Source organism: Callithrix jacchus, chromosome 7 (genome assembly GCF_049354715.1).
Source record: "Callithrix jacchus isolate 240 chromosome 7, calJac240_pri, whole genome shotgun sequence".
Lineage (NCBI taxonomy): Eukaryota > Metazoa > Chordata > Mammalia > Primates > Cebidae > Callithrix > Callithrix jacchus.
The window spans coordinates 64,830,444-64,850,936 of record NC_133508.1 but is presented as its reverse complement, the minus strand read 5'-3'; the positions used below and the strand labels follow the sequence as shown (position 1 = coordinate 64,850,936).

Here is a 20,493-nt window from a genome sequence, read left to right as displayed (position 1 = left end):
GGGCATCCAGGGTTTTGATCTCAGCTCCTGCTGACAAGCCGGGGCCTTGAGCCATTCGGAAGTTCCACTTTCCTCCTTTGCAGATTGGGGGTTAAAATACTGACCTCTGTGGGCTGGGCTCAGTGGCTCACACCTGTAATCCCAGCACTTTGGGAAGCCGAGGTGGGTGGATCACTTGAGGTCAGGAGTTTGAGACCATCCTGGCCAACAGGGTGAAACCCCGTCTCTACTAAAAATGCAAAAATTAGTTGGGCGTGGTGGTGCAAGCCTGTAGTCCCAGCTTCTCGGGAGGCTGAGGTGGGAGAATTTGCTTGAATCCAGGAGGCAGAGGTTGCACTGAGCAGAGACTGCAGCACTGCACTGCGGCCTCGGCAATAGAGCAAGATTCCCGCTCAAAAAAACCAAAAACAGAACAACAACAACAACAAAAGCTGACCTGTGGGTTTGCGGGAAGAATGAAATAAGAGGTGGGGTAGGAAAGTGCTTTGTCAATTGGAAAATGCTGTGCAAAGGGGACCAATGCATTCCCTCTAACACTGACTCGGTGATACCTGCTGTGAGCACCTTAAGGATGAGGAATCTGTTTTGTTCACTGTTGTATCCTTTATCCTTAACACAGGGTTTGCAACAGAGCATATGCTTAGAATATGCACAGGAAAGATGAATGATGAAGAGATCGTTGCCGTTATTAGGGAATGGACAGTGAACCAGAGACCCAGTATCTGGTCCCAGCTCTGCCCCCGACACTGTGCTCACCTTGGGAAAATGCTTTCTCATACCTGGGCCTCAGTTTCCCCATCTGGCCATTGAAGGAGTAAGGAATTCACAGTTTACAGCATCAATGACAAAAACGTGCCTCCAGGAGTGAGTTTTCTTATACCTGCCTTTCACCCCGTCACCAATCTGGCCGTTCCTTACTCCTTCAATGGCCAAATTGGTGATGGGGTGAAAGGCAGGTATGAGGAGAAGCTGGAATCCTGTTGTCCTTTTACAGGGAGCAAAGATTTCCCCCTCCCACCCCAGGCCTGTGAAGGAGGCCTTGTTGAAGAGGATGGCATTCTCCTTCTTGGTGGCATCCCCACTTCCCTGTACCAATCCCCTAGGTCGGTGGAGGCTTGGGCCTCAGAGGGGGCAACAGTGGAGCAGGAGCTTGGTAGCACCCCTGGGCCTGAGGATGTGTGTCTGGGTTAGGAGACGAGCCAGCTCCTGAAGGGCAAATACTGGGACCCTGCTGCAGCCTCCTCTCTGACCAGCCCTTCTTGGGTTTCTGTTGTGTTTTTGTGTGTGCATATGTGTCTGTGGTTATGTGGGGTGGACAGGGAGCTGGCTCTAGCTATGTCCACATGTATCTGGAATGACGGGCCAGGATCATATCTAGACTGCAGGTGGTCTGCTCCAGCCTGTCTTGGTCTCCCAAAGTGCTGGGATTATAGGCGTGATCCACTGCACCTGGCCCTGATGAGGACTTTATACACATTATTTCATGGACTCTTCACCACTCTGGAGAGGCATGTGCCTGGGGATTATCAGCTCCATTTTCAGGGAGGGACCTGAGACTTAGAGGGAGGACATGCTTGGCTGTGGTCCTGTGGCCAATAAGTGAGAGAGGCAGGATTTGAACCCAGGTTTGTCTGACTCCAGAGTTGATGCTCTTAACCACTGTTCTCTAAATACTATACAGCCTTTATTTCACTTGATGCTTACAAAAGTCCTATAAAAAAGATGTGTTACTATTTGTATTTTACACATGGGGCCCAAAGAAGGCAAGCAGTTTTACCAAAGGTTGCACAGCTTTTAAGTCATAACTGAGTCTACATGACTCTAACTTAAAAATACATTGTGCTTTCAAATTTGCCGTCTCTTAGGCCATTAATTTTTTTTTTACTGTGGTGAAAAAACATAACAAATTTACTCTCTTACCATGAATTTTTAAACTTATTTTATAGAGATTGGGGTGCTGCTATGTTGTCTGGTCTGGCCTCAAACTCCTGGGCTCAAATGAGCCACTCATTCTGGCCTCCCAAAGTGCTGGAATTACAGGCATGAGTCATGTGTCTGGTCCCTCTTAACATTTTAAAAGTGTATAGTTCAGTCATGCTAACTATATTCACATTGTTCTATAATACATTTCTAGAATATTTTCTTTTTTTCCCAAAAGCAATCACTGTTAACATTTATTCTATAATCTAGTCTTCTTTAACTTCACATATTTTTTTTCATTGCATTTTAGGTTTTGGGGTACATGTGCAGAACATGCAAGATAGTTGCATAGGTACACACATGGCAGTGTGTTTTGCTGCCTTCCTCCCCTTCACCCACATTTGGCATTTCTCCCCAGGCTATCCCTCCCTAGCTCCCCACAGCGCTGTCCCTCCCCTATTCCCCCCAGTAGACCCCAGTGTGTAGTACTCCCTTCCCTGTGTCCATGTGTTCTCATTATTCATCACCCGCCTATGAGTGAGAACACGCGGTATTTCATTCTCTGTTCTTGTGTCAGTTTGCTGAGAATGATGTTCTCCAGATTCATCCATGTCCCTACAAAGGACACGAACTCATCATTTTTGATTGCTGCATAATATTCCATGGTGTATATGTGCCACATTTTCCCAGTTTCTTTTTAAAAAAATTCTGTGAGTGCCAAGAGAATGTTTTCATCATGGCTGGGAGGAGTGGCTCCTAGTACTTTGGGAGGTCAAGGTGGGAGGATCACTTGAGTTCAGGATTTCAAGCCCAGCCTGGCCAATATGGTGAAATCCCACCTCTACTAAAAATACAAAAATTAGCTGGGTGTGATGGTGCGTGCCTGTAGTCCCAGCTACTTGGGAGGCTGAGGCAAGAGAATTGCTTGAACCCAGGAGGCAGAGGTTCCTGTGAGCTGAGATCATGCCACAGCACTCCAGCCTGGGTTACAGAGTGAGACTTTGTCTCAAAAAAAAAAAAAAAAAAAAAAAAGAAAAAAGAAAGAAAAGGAAGAAGAGAAAAAAGAAAAAAAGAGAATGTTTTCATCTTGCTTGAAACTCTACATCTGTTGAACTTCTCTCTATTTTCCCTTCCCCCCAGCCGCTGGCAGCCATCATTCTACTTCTGGTTCTATACTTTTGATTAGTTTAAATGTCTCATGTAAGTGGAATCATATAGTATTTGTCTTCTTGTGGCTGGCTTATTTCACTTAGCATAAATGTCTTCAAGATTCATCCATGTTGTAACATGTGTCAGGATTTTCTTCCTTTGTAAGGTTGAATAATATTTCATTGTATGTAGATACCACATTTTGCTTATCCATTCATCTGTCTTTGGAGATTTTCGGTGTTTCCACGCTTGATAATTGTGAATATTTTTACTATGGTTTTTCACCGCAGTAAAAAAAAAAATTAATGGCCTAAGAGACGGCAAATGTGAAAATGTCTTTTTTTTTTTTTTGAGACCAAGTCTCGCTCTGTTGCCCAGGCTGGAGTGCAGTGGTGTCATCTCAGCTCACTACAACCTCCACCTCCCAGGTTCAAGTGATTCTTCTGCCTCAGCCTCCCGACACCTCCCAGGTTCAAGTGATTCTCCTGCCTCAGCCTCCCGAGTAGCTGGGACTATAGAAGTGTGCCACCATGCTTGGATAATTTTTTGTATGTTTAGTAGAGATGGGGTTTCACCATGTTAGCCAGGATGGTCTCTATTTCCTGACCTCAGGTGATCTGCTGGCCTCGACCTCCCAAAATGCTGGGATTATAAGTGTGAGCCACCGCGCTGGGCCTTTTTTTTTGAGACAGTGTTTCTTTCTTATTGCCCAGGCTGGAGTGCAATGAAGCAATCTTGGCTCACCATAACCTTTGCCTCCTGGGTTACAGCGATTCTCCTGCCTCAGCCTCCTGAGTAGCTGAGATTATAGGCATGTGCCACCACACTTGGCTAATTTTGTATTTTTAGTAGAGACAGGGTTTCTTCATGTTGGTCAGGCTGGTCTCAAACTCCTGACCTCAGGGGATCTGCCCACCTTGGCCTCCCAAAGTGCTGGGATTCCAGGCGTGAGCCACCACACCTGGCCTTTTTTGTTTGTTTGTTTTTGAGACAGAGTCTTGCTCTGTCACCCAGGCTGGCATGCAATGGCACGATCTTGGGCTCACTGCAACTTCCACCTCCCGGGTTCAAGTGATTCTCGTGTCTCAGCCTCTGGAGTAGCTGGGATTACAGGCATCCACCATCATGCCTGGCTAATTTTTGTATTTTTGTAGACATGGAGTTTTACCATGTTGGCGAGGCTCGTCTTGAACTCCTGAGCTCAGGTGATCAGACCACCTTGGCCTCCTAAAGTGTTCAAATTACAAGCGTGAGCCACCTCACCCAGCTGTGTAGCTTTTATCTTATGTTTTCTTATGGAGTTTTATAGTTTTAGGTCTTATGTTTAGATCTTTAATCCATATCTCGTGTAAGATAAGAGCCTATCTTCATTCTTCTGCATGTGGATATCCATCTTTCCCAGTGCCTTTTGTTGAAGAGACTATCCTTTCCCCATTTTGTAGTCTTGGTCCTTTTGACAAAGATTATTTGACTATGTATGTGGGGGTTTATTTGGGGGTCTCTCTATTCTGTCCCATTGATCTATGTCTGTTTTTATGCCAGTACCAAACCATTTTGATTACTGTAGCTTTGTAATATGTTTTAAAATTAGGAGTTGTCTTTCAGTTTTGTTCTTCTTTCTCAAGAGTGTTTTGATTATTTTGTGTCCTTTCAGCTTTCATATGAATTTTATAATTTTTAAAAAATTTCTGTAAAAATTACATTGGGATTTTGCTAGAATGGCATTGAATCTGTAGATCACATTGGGTAGTTTGGACATTTTAATAATATTAAGTCTTCCAATCCACGAATTTGGGATATCTTTCCATTTATTTGTATCATCTTCAATTTCTTTCTTTTTACAATGTTTGGTAGTTTTCAGTGCACAAGTTTTTTTCTTTCTTGGTTAAGTTTATTTATTCTATTTAATTTAATTAATTAATTATTATTATTTTAGACAGAGTCTTGCTCTGTTGCCCAGGCTGGAGTGAAAGTCGCAGGATCTTGGCTCACTGCAACCTCCGCCTCCCAGTTCAAGCCATTCTCCTGCCTCAGCCTCCTGAGTAGCTGGGACTACAGGCATGCACCACCACATCCAGCTAATTTTTGTATTTTTAGTAGAGACGGGGTTTCACTGTGTTGACCAGGCTGGTCTCAAACTCCTGAGCTCAAGTGATCTGCTTACCTCAGACTCCCAAAGTTCTGGGATTATAGGCATGAGCCATTGTGCTTGGCTGGTTAAGTTTATTTCTAAGTATTTTATTTTTTTGGATCCTGTTGTAAATGAGATTGTTTTCTTAATATCATTTTCTCTTAGCCTTATTAAAAAAAAATCTTCAGCCTACAAATGAGGAAACAGAGACTCAACCACAGGATGAGAGTAGTGTTTGAACTAGGACCTGACCCAGCTCTCTCCCTGCCAGGCGGTAGTCAGATGGATACAGAGCAGGTCATGCCATTCCTTTGTCCCATGCCCTTCCCAGCTTTGAGGAACAAAGGTAAAAGCAGGACCCCACGTCAAAGACATCTCCTTCCGGGGCCTCAGAGCATCTGGAGCTCCCATTGTCAGGCTGGCGGACAGGCCTGTGCGTACACAAGTTGGCCCAGGAGCGGTTTGCTTCCAGCAGAGACCACCACTTGTTCTAGGAGAGTCAGGATGGAACTTGGAGTTCAAAATCCCAAGTCTGTCACTTCCCTGCTGTGCGATTGTGGACAAATCTGTTTTCTTCTCTAGTCTTTTTACCCTTAAAAAATTGGGTATCTTGTAAAACCAGCCTCATGAAGATGATGTGAGGAGGAAATATGATCATAGGCAAGATGTATCTGTACATTTAACCAGTAAATGGTGCCTAGTGCCTGGAAATTAGGGGGGCTCCAGCCTCATGCTCCGCACAGAGCAAGGAGTACTTGGATCCAAGATAGTGTGACCACTTGGAACATGGTGTTCCCCCACCTCGACCCCCCACCTTGACCACTTCTAGCTCTTGCCCTGTTGGTGAACGTATCCTCAGGCCTGCGGGGCTGCAAGGAACAGGAGCTGTGGATGAACTTGGATGTATCTTATTTACAGCTTATAAATACGTAGACTTTAGTACTTTTGACTTCAACTGGCCCCCCAAATGTTAGGGGCTAACATGACTGGTGAACCCAACTTCCTGACCCACAATCTGGCCTGGGGAATCAACCAGCACAAACCTCCTTCTGCCCATCTCCTGAAGCTCCCTCTTCCCTGGCTGTCCAGCTATGGATGAGAACCCCTTCTCCAGGTTCCCTAGGGACTGAGAATGTTTCCCGCAGGGATGGGGGCTGAATGCAGCACAGGGGAAAGGGTAAGACAGCAGAATTCTTCTGTCTCCATGAATATTTATGCCCTCCCTACCATACTCCTAGCTGAGGGCCATGCCTGGGCTAGCTGCCCAGCCTTGATCCATCAGGGAACTGTGCCCATGTGACAAACTGAGTGGTCTGAGCCTCTTTTCTTTTCAAATGTTCATCCTCTTCCTGAGCTGTTGAAAGCTTTGTTGGCATTAGCTGGAGGATCTTTCTGGAGCTGGCAGGAAAGCCAGTGTGTAGGTCAAAGCCCCTGGGTCAGTGGTGCCCCACAATCCCCTCCCCTGGCTCCAAGCAGCTGGGCCAGTGGGGAGAGGGAGGCTTGGTCATTTGTGGCTCAGGTCCTATTCCAGCCACTTTGTATACTTATCATTGAAACCATTATCAGGATTGTAAGATTTTGCAAACAAAGACATTGAAGCCCAGAGAGGTGAGGTCACTTGCCCAAGGTCACGCAGCAAGTAGATGGGAAGCCAGACATGATCCTGTAGACCTTTCTGACTCCAGAGACCTTGTTCCCCCAACCCACTCCACCCCAGTACACCTTCCCTGGGGAGACCACGCACATTTCCTTTGTGCCGGGGATTTCGGAGCAGTCATCAGGGCTTGGTCATTCATCCTTCCATTCCTCAGTGCCTGATACTGAGATTAAAGAGGTGAAAAAGATCTAGTCCCCGCCCTCAAGAAGTGCCCAATCTGCCAAGGAAATAGCCATAGAAATTAATACTTAAAACGTATTGTGTCAGATGCTAGGCTGAGGTATGCGCCCAGTGCATGGGGACCCAGAGAAGGCGGCAGCTCATTCTGTCTGTGGCAATTGGGGAAGGCATCACAAAAAAAGCACCCTTTAGATTAGGTCTTAAAGGTGAGTAAGATTTTTCTAGGTAAAGCAATAGCAAAAGCGGGATGTGGCCTGTGGAAAGGCAGAGAGATTTGGGGGAAAAGTGGAGTTTTTAGGGAAGCAGCAAGAAGTTCAGTGTGGCAACAGTAGAGGATGAGTAGCGGGGAACAGTGGAAATGAGGTAGGAAAGGAGCTTGGATTTGATCCTGGGCCAGGGAGCCATGGAAGGTGTTAGACCAGGAGAGTGTGTGTGGCTGGCAGTGTGTTGGGGCACCACGTCTTGGATTTCAGTGCATGCACGAATCACCTGGGAATCTTATTCACATACAGATTCTTTTTTTTTTTTTTTGAGACAAAGTCTTGCTCTGTCACCCGGGCTGGCATGTAGTGGTGTGATCATAGCTCACTGCAACCTGTCTCCTGGGTTTAAGCAATTGTCCTCCTGCCTCAGCCTCCAGAGTAGCTGGGATTATAGGCACCTACCACCATGCCTAGCTAATTTTTGTATTTTTAGTGGAGAGGGGTTGCATTATGTTGGCCAGGTTGGTCTTGAACTCCTGACCTCAAGTGATCCGCCTGCCTCAGCCTCCCAAAGTCCTGGGATTACAGGTGTGAGCCACCACGCCCAGCCAACATACAGATTCTGATACAGGAGATCTTAGGTGGAGCCCAAGATTCTGCATTTCTAACAAGCTTGCAGGTGGTGCTAATGCTGCTGGTCCAAGGACCACAGTTTGAGTCCTGAGTTTGCAGAGGGCTCTCTGCCTTGTGTGGCAGCTGCTCTGTCTTGTGAGCAGGCAATCCTGCCGTTTGCTAGGTGTTTGTTCACCCAACAAATGTTTACCAAACTTTTGCCCCACTAAGTCCCCTGAGTACAGGGGATGGGGAGAGGAATTGGAAACGCCACTCTCTGGTCCATGCCACCACCACGTCTGACCTCCAGAATGGTCTTGCTGTTTCCATGCTTTCTCCCTACTATCTATTCTCTACCTAACAACTAAAGCTAGTCTGATCATGTTACTTCCCTGCTTAATGACACTGCAGCGGCTCTCCGATGCTCACAGAATAAAATGGTTGCTCCTTACTATGGTTCAGGAGCAATCTGGAGCCTGCTGTCCACTGATCACATCCTACTCTTCCCATTTCTCACTCCCTAGGGCCACACTCACCTTTCAGTTTCTTGTTCCTACTTCAGAACATGATGGAATAAATTACTCCCACTACAGGCCCTTTGCACATGATACTCTTTGCCTGAAAAAATCCAGATCTTCCCCTTACTTGTTCCTTTTATCTTTTTTAGAATTCAGCCAAGAGGAGACACAGATTTTGCAGGTTACTAAAGCTTATACAATTTGAAGGGACCCTGCCTTTGAAGACGCCAAATTACTAATATACAATTAGATAGAGGGCCCAGGAGAGGGCTTTAAAGCTTAAGCTTTATTGACTGCATGGTAAGGCTGCCTCTGGGTTTGTTTATATGTCACCTCCTCCAAGAAGCCTTCCCTGGTCATTCTACTTAAAACAGCCATCGGCTGGGTGTAACGGCTTATGCCTGTAATACTAGCACTTTGGGAAGCTGAGGCAGGAGGACCACTTGAGCTCAGGAGTTCAAGACCAGCCTGGGGAACATAGTGAAACCTTATCTCTATTTATTACAAAAAAAAAATTTCTTTTAAGCCATCTACCCTATCTTCATGTTACTATGTTTATTTCCTTTATTAAATTCATCACAGTTTGAAATTACCTTGTTTGTCACTCCACTTATTTTTGACTGTTTCCCCCAACTAGAATGCAAGCCCCTCGAGAGCAGAAACCTTGTCTGTTTTATTTCTGCAGACTCCCCAACACAGTGGGGATGTCAACAACTGTGAGGTGAATGAATGGACACTGTCCCTGCCTCTGGATGGCAGAGAAGACACATAGAGGCAATTTCAGTGGGATAAAGAGCCATGAGCTATTGGAAATCCAAAGGATGGGCACTTAACCAGGCTGTGGGTGGAGCCGGGTGTGCAGGAGGCCAGGAGGCTTAGAAAAAGCTACTCGGAGGAAATGAGGTCTGAGCAATCTCAAAGAATGTTCTAGTAAACATCCAGGCAATGACAAGGAAGGAAGGATTTCTTGGCAGAGGAAACAGCGTGAATGAAGTCATGAAAGTACAAGCTCTCAGGCTCGGAGGAGACTCAGCTGTTTACATTTCGGGTGATTTCAAGGGTTCTACTGAGGCAAAGATACAGCGATAGCCACCAAGTTTGGGTTGGGGCCAGGGAGTGGGAGTCACATGGGGACCAGGAACCTGGGATTGAACAGAAGGCAGAGGAAGTAGGAAAAGCCGGGATGACAGGTACTGGCGGCACCAAGTGCAGTGGCTTTGAGCCAAGCAGGGGCTCCACCAGGACTCCCCTCACTGATTCTGGTCCTATATCTGGAAGGAAGAGGCTACTCCTGCTGGGCCTCCGGTGGGGGCCGTGTGGACTGGGGAGGCTCTGATGTCAGATAGACCTGAGTATACAATCTCCTGGGTTGGGTTCCTGGGAAGCCAACTTTGAAACAGAGACTAGCACGCAGACATGATTTTCCTGGAATATTTTATTTTCGTGTGTGTGTCGGGGGGAGGAGGGGGCAGGTGTAGAGATGCGGTTTTGTTATGTTGCCCAGGCTGGTCTTGAATTCCTGATCTCAAGCTATCCTCCTTCTTCAGTCCCCCGAAGTACTGGTATTACGGGCATGAGCCAACACACCTGGTCTTCCTGGAATTTTTTATTTTTTTTAGATGAAGTCTTGTTCTGTTGCCCAGGCTGGAGTGCAGTGACAGGATCTCTGCTCACTGCAACCTCCACCTCCGGGGCTCAAGTGATTCTCCTGCCTCAGTCTCCTGAGTAGCTGGGTTTACAGGTGCCTGACACCATACCCGGCTAAATTTTTGTATTTTTGGTAGAGATGGGGTTTCACCATGTTGGCTAGGCTAGTTTCATTTGTTTACCTGAAATGATCTGCCTGCCTTGGTCTCCCAAAATGCTCACTGAGTAGCTGGGACGAGAGGTATTCACCAGCATACCCAGCTAATTTTTAAAAATTTTTATAGAGATCAGGTTTTGCTATATTGCCCAGGCCAGTCTCAAACTCCTGAGCTCAATCAATCCCACCTTGGCCCCCCAAAGTGCTGGGACCTCAGGCATGAGCCACCACAGCTGGCCCAATTGTCTAGAAAATATTTTTTATACTTGGTTTATTTGAATCAGGATCCGAAAAAGGTCCTCACACAGCATTTTGTTGCTCAGTCGAACTTCTGTTTTTTTTTTGAGACGGAATTTCACTCTTGTTGCCCAGGCTGGAGTGCAGTGGCATGTTCTTGGCTCATTGCAACCTCTGCTTCCTGGGTTCAAGCGATTCTTCTGCCTCAGCCTCCCAAGTAGCTGGGATTATAGGTGCCTGCCACCCTGCCCAGCTAATTTTTGTATTTTTAGTAGACACCACACCTGGCTAATTTTTAGTAGAGATGGGGTTTCGCCCTGTTGGTCAGGTTGGTCTCAAACTCCTAACCTCAAGTGATCTGCCTGCCTTACCCTCCCAAAGAGCTGGGATTACAGGTATGAGCCATCGCACCCAGCTCAATTGAATTTCTTGAATGAGGATTTGACATTCCCCTTCCTTTCCTATCACTCATTCCTTAATCCATGCCTGGGCTACTGTTCTCCCTCTGATCACATGATCCGATCACATGAGATTGATTTCCATGTTGCCACATCCAGTGTTTGCCTTTCTGTCTACATTATTCATCTCCCTGTGGCTTTTCACACTGCTGCCCATGTCTTCCCAAGCTCTTGAAACTTTCTTCCTTTAGGCCTTCAGCATGGAACCCTCCTTGTCTCTGACTGTCCTGTCTCTGCCTCCTTCGTAGGTTTCTCGTCTGACAGCTTCCTTGATGTTGGGCTCTTGAGGGTTTAACCCTGGTCCTCTTGGGTGTTTCACAGGCACCCCAAATGGGATATGTCCTTAAATGAATTCATCCTCCCCCCGCCATGCTGTTCCTCCTCAGAGTCTTCTCCATGAAAACAGATGCCACCACATCCTCCATCGTCTGGCCCAGAAACCTGGCAGTTGTCTCTGATTCCCTTTTTCTCTCAACCAGTATCCCATCCATCACCAAGTTCTGTCCGTCTGGCATCCCAAATAACTCTCACAACCATCCATTTCCCTCCATCTGCTCTGCCATGGTGCAGTCCTCTTGAGGCCCTCCAGATGATTGCATTAGTCTCTTTGCTGTCTCCCGGACTCTGGTCTGATTCCCTCCAGTTCATTCTGTGCACAGCGGTCAAAGCCATCTTCACCAAATCCAGACCCTGTCTTGTCACTCCCAAGCTCAAGATCCTTCAATAACTCCCATTATCTGCAGAACAAAGTCCTGACTCCTTATATTGCAGGAAAAGCCACTCACAGAACCCCTCAGACACCGGAGTGAGAAAGGAAGAGACTTCTATTCAGCTAGCTGTGGGGCATCCATTGACGTGTGTTTTAAAAAAAAAGCCGAGCTCCACAGCTAGCTGAATAAAAGTCTCTTCCTTCCTCATTCTGGTGTCTGAGGGGTTCTGTCGGTGGCTTTTCCTGCAATATTTCCAAGGAACTGTGATTCCAAAAGCTTTCAAGTGTCTGAGATGGACTTGGATTTCCTCAAGGGCTCCCTCGGAACTGAGTACTGTCTTTGTCTAACTGGCTGTGCCTCTGGCTTCACTTCGATAACCACTGGGGCCTGGTTCACAGTTAGTCCCAGGAGATTGTCTTCTGCCCCCTACTGTCTTCCTGACCATGGGCTCCTTGGGGGCAGATGATCTCAGTCCGATTCAGTCCAGCAACCCTTTTGCCATATTGAACACAGCTCCATCTGCCTTTCCTGAGGCCCCCTGCTCCGGACATTCCTGCTTTTTCTTTAACTGAGGGCACTTATCCTTCCAGTGTCCTATTGCACTTAGACCTCCAGGACCCATCTTGAGTTGACTGATGCTTATTTTTTAAGCCTTGTCACTTCTCAACTCCTTAGACTTTAAGTTTTAGCCAAACCAAATAGTTCACGTTCCTTTAGAACAAGGCGCATCTTTGCCTCTTCTTCGAGGCCTCTGCCCTGCAGTCCCCTCTGCCTGTTTTCTTCTCTCCTTGCACTATTAAAGTTAACTCCTTCCACATAGGCAGGAGGTCTCTTCTCACCCTCAAGTCTGGGCTAGGGGCAGCTTCTCTGAATCCCTGTTACACCTGAAACTTCCATCATTATAGCACCGACTGCTTGTCTGTCTCTGAATCTCTTTCTCTTGCAAAATGGCCTGTGAGCAGCTCAAGGGCCAGGGCTGGGTCTGTTCTCTGAGGCCTCAGTGCACTGCTCAGATTCTGGAGCTATGAATGCTTGTCCAATGAATGCATGAATGAGCAACTGAATGAGTGAATTAGGCTAGTCTCTGTGTGTGTTCTGTTCACATGATGAGAAGGTCTTTTTTAAAAAATCAAAATTAAAGCAAAACAAATGTATGATGAACAAAGTATCAACATTTTAGATGAAGACAGTATCATGATAGTGCCAGACAGAGTCATATTAGAGCCTGAGGCAGGAGGGAAGAATCAGTAATACTCCTTTTGATTTTTAAAAAATATTGCATTAAAGTATTATTTACTGGCCAGGCGCAGCAGCTCACGCCTGTAATCCTAGCACTTTAGGAAGCCAAGTGGGGCAGATCACTTGAGGTCAGGAGTTTGAGACCAGCCTGGCCAACATGGCAGAACCCCATCTCTACTAAAAATACAAACATTAGCTGGCCACGATGGGCATGCCTCATCTCTACCAAAAAACACAAAAATTAGCCTAGTGTGGTAGCATGTGCCTGTAATCCCAGCTACTTGGGAGGCTGAGGTGGGAGATTGGCTTGAGCCCAGGAGGTGGAAGTTGTAGTAAACTGAGATTACGCAACTGTACTCCAGTTTTGGTGACAGAGCCAAACCCTGTCTCAAAACTAAATAAATAAAGTAAAACATTATTTATCTTGATTACTGAGGTTTGGCGTCTCCTTAACTTTTGCACCCAGTGAATGCCTCACATGTTTCATTCTAGTCCTGGCCCTGGAGGAAAGGCTTTCTCAACAGGGTTGGGCAGGCAGGGTGCAGGGCTTAGGATGTCCTGGGTTGAGTCTTCTGGCTGGAGAGTTTCCAGAGAATCCAAACCCAAGAAGAGGAAGGCACTTTGTGTTGGGCAAGGGGACGGGGGTGGCAGAGACATAGGGACCTGACTTCCCCAAAGATGCAGAGTGAGCACCATGCCCTTGCCCAGCTGTGGGCCACCCCCAGCCACATACAGGCAGGGCTAGGCCAAATATGCCTCCATGCCCTGGGAACAGGACCCCCAAGGCAAGAGGGTCTAGCCTGAGAGAGAAACAAGGCCGGTCCTGGGTGAACTTGGCATCTTGGGCTCAAAGGAAGGGTGGGGGTGCTGGGACTGTGGAGCAGCAGTATTCAAATCTTCTGGTCTCAGGCTCCCTTTGTATCCTTTAAGATTATTTCGGGCGCCAAAGAGCTTTTGTTTACGTAAGTTGTCTCCAGCAATACTTACTGTACCAAAAATTAAAACTTAGACATTCTAAAAATTTTCATTTTTGAACAAAAACACCCCAATAATAAACTCCTTCCATGTTAACATAAATAACACATTTTTGTGAAAAACAACTAGATTTTCTAAAACATAAACAATTTAGGGAAAAAAGTGGCATCGATTTACATTTTTTATACATCTCTTTAATGCTGGGCTAAATAGATGACAGTTGGATTCTCGTATCTGCTTCTGCACTTAGGCTGCTGTGATGTATTTTTTTTGGTTGAAAATTTGCCTTCACACAGATATGTACTTATAAAGGGAGGGATCTTTTAATGGCTTTTTCGGGTAATTGGTAATACTCTTCTTTTTTTTTTTTTAGCTTTACTCTTGTTGCCCAGGCTGGAGTGCAATGGCATGATCTTGGCTCACTTCAACCTCTGCCTACTGGGTTCAAATGATTCTCTTGCCTCAGCCTCCCAAGTACCTGGGATTATAGGCACCTGCCACCACGCTTGGCTAATTTTTTGTGTTTTTAGTAGAGGTGGGGTTTTCCACCATGCTGGCCAGGCTGCTCTTGAACTCCTGACCTCAGGTAATCCACCTGTCTCAGCCTCTCAAAGTGCTGAGATTACAGGCATGAGCCACCACGCCCAGCCGATACTCTTCTTTGATATGATACCAAAGTCCCACAAATAGCAGTTTCTTAAAGGTTTGTTATAACGTAGAACCTAAATTATATCAATGGACTTTTTCGTTCTGAGACAGGGTCTTGCTGTGTTGCCCAGGTTGGAGTGCAGTGGCATGATCACAACTCACTGCAGCCTCAACTTTTCAGCTCAAATGATCCTCCCACTTCAGCCTCCCAAGTAGTTAGGACCACAGGCACGCAGCACCATCTCAGCTAATTTTTGTATTTTTGGTAGAGATGGGGTTTTACCATGTTGCCCAGGCTGGTCTCAAACTATGGGGCTTAACTAATCCGCTACATTGGCCTCCCAAAGTACTGGGATTGCAGGTGTGAGCCACTGCACCCAGTCAATCTCTCCACTAATTTCATCAGAATGCCAGGTATTAGAAAGCCGTCAAGCTCATACTGGCAAATATAATTTTTCCAAAAATTTTAATTATCTCTTGAAAGCTCTGTCTCTCTCTCTTTCTCTCTCTCTCTCTCGCTCTCTCTCTTTGAGACAAGGTCTGGTTGCCTCGGCTGGAGTGTAGTGGTGAAATTACGGCTCTCTGCAGCTGTGAGCTTCCAGGCTCAATCCTCAGCCTCCTGAGTAGCTGGGACTAGAGGAGTGCATCACCATGCCTGGCTAATTTAAATTTTTTCTTTTGTAGAGACGGGATTTTTCTATGTTGACCAGACTGGTCTCAAACTCCTGGGCTCCAGCAATCTGCCTGCTTTGGGCTCCTAGAGTGTTGAGATTACAAGCGTGAGCCACTGTGCCTGGCTGAAAGCTCAAATTTTATCATTGGCAACAAATCTCATCATTTGTTTCCCTTGAAGCAATAGGCTCTCTTCATTTGTATTTAAGGAAATGTCTGCCAGACACCCAAGTCTAAAAAACCATCCTAGTTTGTCAGTCAGTCTTTTTGTTGTTGTTGTTGTTTTGAGCCAGAGCCTTGCTCTGTTGACCAGGCTAGAGTGTGGTGACAGGATGCTCATGGCAACCTCCGCCTCCCGGGTTCAGGTATTCTCCTGCCTCAGTCTCTTTAGTAGCTGGGATTACAGACATGCACCACCATGCCCAGCTAATTTTTGTAGTTTTAGTAGAGACAGGGTTTCACCATGTTGGCCACACTGGTCTTGAACTCCTGGACTCAAATGATCCTCTCACCTTGGCCTCCCAAAGTGCTGGGATTACAGGCGTGAGCCACTGTGTCCGACTGATCAGTCATTTTATTCTAATCATGATCCAGAAAAAAAGTTTAGCTCACAACTCTAACAATCTCAGAGGTAGGTGCTTTTCCTAAGACCACTTTAGGTTTGCAGCGGAAGTGTTTCATGAATATTTCCTGTTTTACACTCAGAATATTATAAAGATATATATTCAAGATTTAATAAAATGCATCATTTCCTTGCTTTATTGAAGACTTTTTTTTCTTTTCTCTCTCTTTTTTTTTTTTTTCAGAGACGGGTTTTCTCCATGTTGGTCAGGCTGGTCTCATATTCCCGATCTCAAGTAATCCACCCTCCTCGGCCTCCCAAAGTGCTGGGATTACAGGCGAGAGCAACCACGCCTGGCCTATTGAAGACATTTTAAAGTGAAGTTGACCATTTCCCCCCACGCTCAGTCTGGGCTGTGAAGGGTTCAATGACTCCTGATACAGTTTGGTGTTGCTGCCTTGATTTGTGCTAAGGAGCCAGTGCTTTTACTCAGCTTTGCTTTTGTACCACTGGTGCAAATGTCAATACAGTGGGAAAGGAAGATAATGTCTTGGTATTATTATGGAAATAGTTTTGGCCTCGCAGACTCCCAAGTCTCCAATTCCATAGGCCACCGTTTGAGAACTATTGCCCTGGAGCTTTGGAATAGATGGCAGTACTAACTCTGGGATGGAAAGGGTCCCAGCACAGTGGAACCTAGTAATTTTTTTGTTGGGGGATGGCATTTTCCAGTAAAAACCAGAAAACCTGCTAGACAAATTCTAAAAGAGCTACAACATAGCAGAGCATGGTGGCTCATACCTGTAATCCCAGCTACTCAGGAGGCTGAAGCAGGAGGATTGCTTGAGCCTGGGAGGTTGAGGTTGCAGTGAGCCAAGATGGCACCACTGCACTCCAGCCAGGATGACAGAGTGAGACCCTGTCTCAAAAAAAAAATAACAATGATTTATTGGCAATAATAAAATACATATTTATATTTAAGGCAGATAAACTACCACCACACTCAATGGAGCAAAGCATAAAAATCTCAGTGAACCAAATTCCATTAGAGCCAATTGCTTCTTTAAACATACCTGTAAGTTTGTAAGTATCTTTAGGCTTCTTTAAGTGTTTCCATTGCTGTGGCTCCAGAAGGGATGGGCTTAATTAACAAAGGCTGTCACCCATTCCTTCATCTTAGCACTGGAAACACACAGTATTGAAGAGATAGAGAAGGTCCTAGCTCTCTTGGTGTTCATAGTCAAGTGAGGAAATGTTCAATAATCACACAAATACCAATATGATTGCAACCATGCTAAGATTTATAAAGTACAGAGAGTTTGGAGGAGTAGGAGATGCTGACTTGGGCCCAAGTCCAGCGAAGACCTCCCTAAAGCAGTGAAATTCAGCTGAAGTCCAAAGCATGAGTTGCACTTGGCAGGGTGAAAGTGGGGAATAGAGCCGGGCGCAGTGGCTCACGCTTGTTATCCCAGCACTTTGGGAGGCCAAGGTGGGCTGATCACAAGGTCAGGAGCTCAAGACCAGCCTGACTAACATGGTGAAACCCCGTCTCTACTAAAAATACAAAAATTAGCTGGGCGTGGTGGCCGGTGCCTGTAATCCCAGCTACTCAGGAGGCTGAGGCAGGAGAATCACTTGAATCCAGGAGGTGGAGGTTGCATTGAGCCGATATTGTGCCATCGCACTCCAGCCTAAAAAAAAAAGAGCGGTCGGGCGCGGTGGCTCATGCCTGTAACCCCAGCACTTTGGGAGGCCAAAGCGGGTGGATCACGAGGTTAAGAGATTGAGACCATCCTGGCCAACATGGTGAAACCCCATATCTACTTAAGTACAAAAATTAGCTAGGCATGGTGGCGCGCACCTGTAGTCCCAGCTACTTGGGAGGCTGACGCAGGAGAATTGCTTGAACCCAGGAGGCAGAGGTTGCGGTAAGCCACGATTGTGCCACTGCACTCCAGCCTGGTGTCTGGTGACAGAGTGAGACTGTCTCAAAAAAAAAAAAAAAAAAAAGCATTAAAAGCATTCAAAGCAGCAAGATAGGTTGGTATTGTGGAGGCTCCTAGGCAGGAAACATCTGGACAGGTTTGATGGTCCACCTGGGAAATCTGTCCTGGCCAGAGCCTGATGCTAATGTCGCATGAGGTGAGGGTAGACTGGCAGCTGGAGGTCAGGGCCAGGGCCATCTGGTAAGCTTATTTCCATTCCTGGAAACCACCAAGCTCTTCCCTCAGTTGTGGACCCATGCAGAGCCCTCTGCCTGGAATGTTCTGCTCTTGTTCCTCTTTCAGGCCTCAACTGAAACGTTACCTCCTTTCTAAGTAGATCTCTTTTTGTTCTCCATATCAGCACCCCTTTTTATTTGTATAACAATGGTGTTTGTTTAAATTGCTTTTGTCGGTCTCTCCCAAGAGATGTAAATTCTCTGAGGGCAGGGCCCTTCTGCTGGATGTTTGCCCTGTAGCTCCTGTGCTTAGCCGTGTGCCTTACATGCAGTTGGTGCTCAGAAATATTTGTTGGTTGGATATGTGAAAGAATAGAGCTGCACCTGACATCCTGGCACCATTCTTTAATAGCTGTGCGATCTTGCACAAGTCACATAACCACCCTGTACTCAGTTTCCTATTCTGTAACATTTTACTTCCTATTTCAAAGTGTTTGTGTGAGACTCAAATGAGGTAGTACACGTGGAAGCACCTAGCAGCGAACCTGGCTCTAAAGAAGTTGCTCCAGGTGTTGTCTTCCTTGTGTCTCACTCCCTTTTTTTTTTTTTTTTCTGAGACAAGATCTCATTCCATTACCCAGGCTGGAATGCCAGTGGCACAATCTCGGCTCACTGCAACCTCCACCTCCTGGGCTCAAGCGATCCTCCCACTTCAACCTCCAAAGTAGCTAGGACTACAGGCGAGCATCACCACGCCTGGCTAATTTTTTTTTTTTTTGTAGAGATAGGATTTTGCCATGTTTCCCAGGCTGGTCTCAAACTCCTGGCTCAAGCATCTGTCTGCCTTAGCCTCCCAAAGTGCTGGGATTACAGGCATAAGCCACTGTTCCTGGCCTACTGTACTCTTTTTACTACACTATTAGCTATGATGAGCTGGACCTCGCTTAGCCCCAGCTGAGATCTTGCTTCCCATCCTCCTCCCTGCCTGCTGCTTCCCTGAGTCATGCCCACTGCAACGTAAACAACAGGGGAACTCCTAGAAGCTTACCATGACAGCAGTAGTGGGAGGAACAAGAGGGGAGGGAGCAACTATTTTGTTTTGTTTGAAATGAAGTCTCACTATGTTGTCTAGACTGACCTCAAACTCCGAGGGTCAAATGATCCTTCTGCCTCAGTCCCCTGAGTAGCTGAGACTACAGGCATGCGCCACCATGCCTGGCTAATTGTTTTTATTTATTTATTTATTTATTTTTGTAGAGACAGGGGTCTCACTGTGTTGCCCAGACTGGTCTTGAACTCCTGGGCTCACTCAGTACTCCTGCCTCGGTCTCCCAAATGCTGGGATTGCAGGCATGAGCCACTGTGCATACCCTTACACTGTATTTTCAGAATTGTAAATTATTAAGATAAGAAGTGCCCTTTAAAGATTCAAACAAACACATAAAGTATAAAGTAAATAAACTTCCCACTAAGCTACTTCACCTTCTCAGAGGCTACTTACCATTGTCAACTGCTTGAGATGTATCCTTCTAGATCTTCTATTCAAACACACATAATGGGCTCATACCAAATATTTTTTTGCAACTTTTCTGTTTTGTTTTCTTTTTATTTTTATTTATTTATTATTTATTTATTTATTTCACACAGAGTCTTGCTCTTGTCGCCCAGGCTGGGGTATAGTGGCTTGATCTCAGCTCATTGCAACCTCTTCTCCTGGGTTCAAGTGTTTCTCCTGCCTCAGCCTCCTGAGTAGCTGGGATTACAGGCACCCACCACCACGCCTGGCTAATTTTTGTAATTTTAGTAGAGACAGGGCTTCATGATGTTGGGCAGGCTGATCTCAAACTCCTGACCTCAGGAGATCCACCTGCCTCAGCCTCCCAAAGTGCTGGGATTACAGGTGTGAGCCACCATGCCTGGCCAGTTTTGTTTTGTTTTTAGTTAATACTGTATTCCAAGGACACCTTTCCAAATCAGTACGGCCATATCTAATACGTCCTTTTAAATGATGGCTACTATTTTATTCTCTGGGTGACCCTAATAGTATACTTCTATATTTTCCAGACCTTTGATGAGCACATTATTTATTTTAAAATGTAGGGCATTTTACCATAAAAATTTTTATTTCAAATCTTATCGGTAGAAAAATATCCAAATTTTGGCCCTGCATTGTGGCTCCTGCCTGTAATCTCAGCACTTTGGGAGGCCAAGACAGGTGGATCATGAAGACAAGATTTCGAGACCATCCTGGCCAATGTGGTGAAACCCTGTCTCTACTAAAAATACAAAAATTAGCTGGGTGTGGTGGCGCACCCCTGTAGTCCCAGCTATTCTGGAGGCTGAGGCAGGGAATCACTTGAACCCAGAAGGTAGAGGTTGCAGTGAGAGAAGATCACACCACTGGACTCCAGTCTGGCAACAGAGCGAGACTGTCTCAAAAAAAAAAAAAAAAGAAAGAAAGAAAGAAAGAAAAGAAAAAGAAAGGGCCGGGCGCAGTGGCTCACGCCTGTAATCCCAGCACTTTGGGAGGCCGAGGCGGGTGGATCACAAGGTCAAGAGATCGAGACCATCCTGGTCAACACGGTGAAACCCCGTCTCTACTAAAAATACAAAAAATTAGCTGGGCACGGTGGCGCATGCCTGTAGTCCCAGCTACT

At 46.1% G+C, this 20,493-nt stretch overlaps 1 protein-coding gene and 1 non-coding gene across 3 annotated transcripts in view; one reads left to right on the top strand and one right to left on the bottom strand.

Annotated features, from left to right (window-relative positions):
- The window catches only part of PTAFR (platelet activating factor receptor), a 43,992-nt gene that overhangs the window by 17,010 nt on the left and 6,489 nt on the right, over positions 1-20,493 (top strand). The window lies entirely within an intron of this gene.
- Positions 16,393-16,456, bottom strand: LOC118143437 (U7 small nuclear RNA). The gene has a single exon (XR_004727653.1). It is a non-coding gene; the product is annotated as a U7 small nuclear RNA (small nuclear RNA).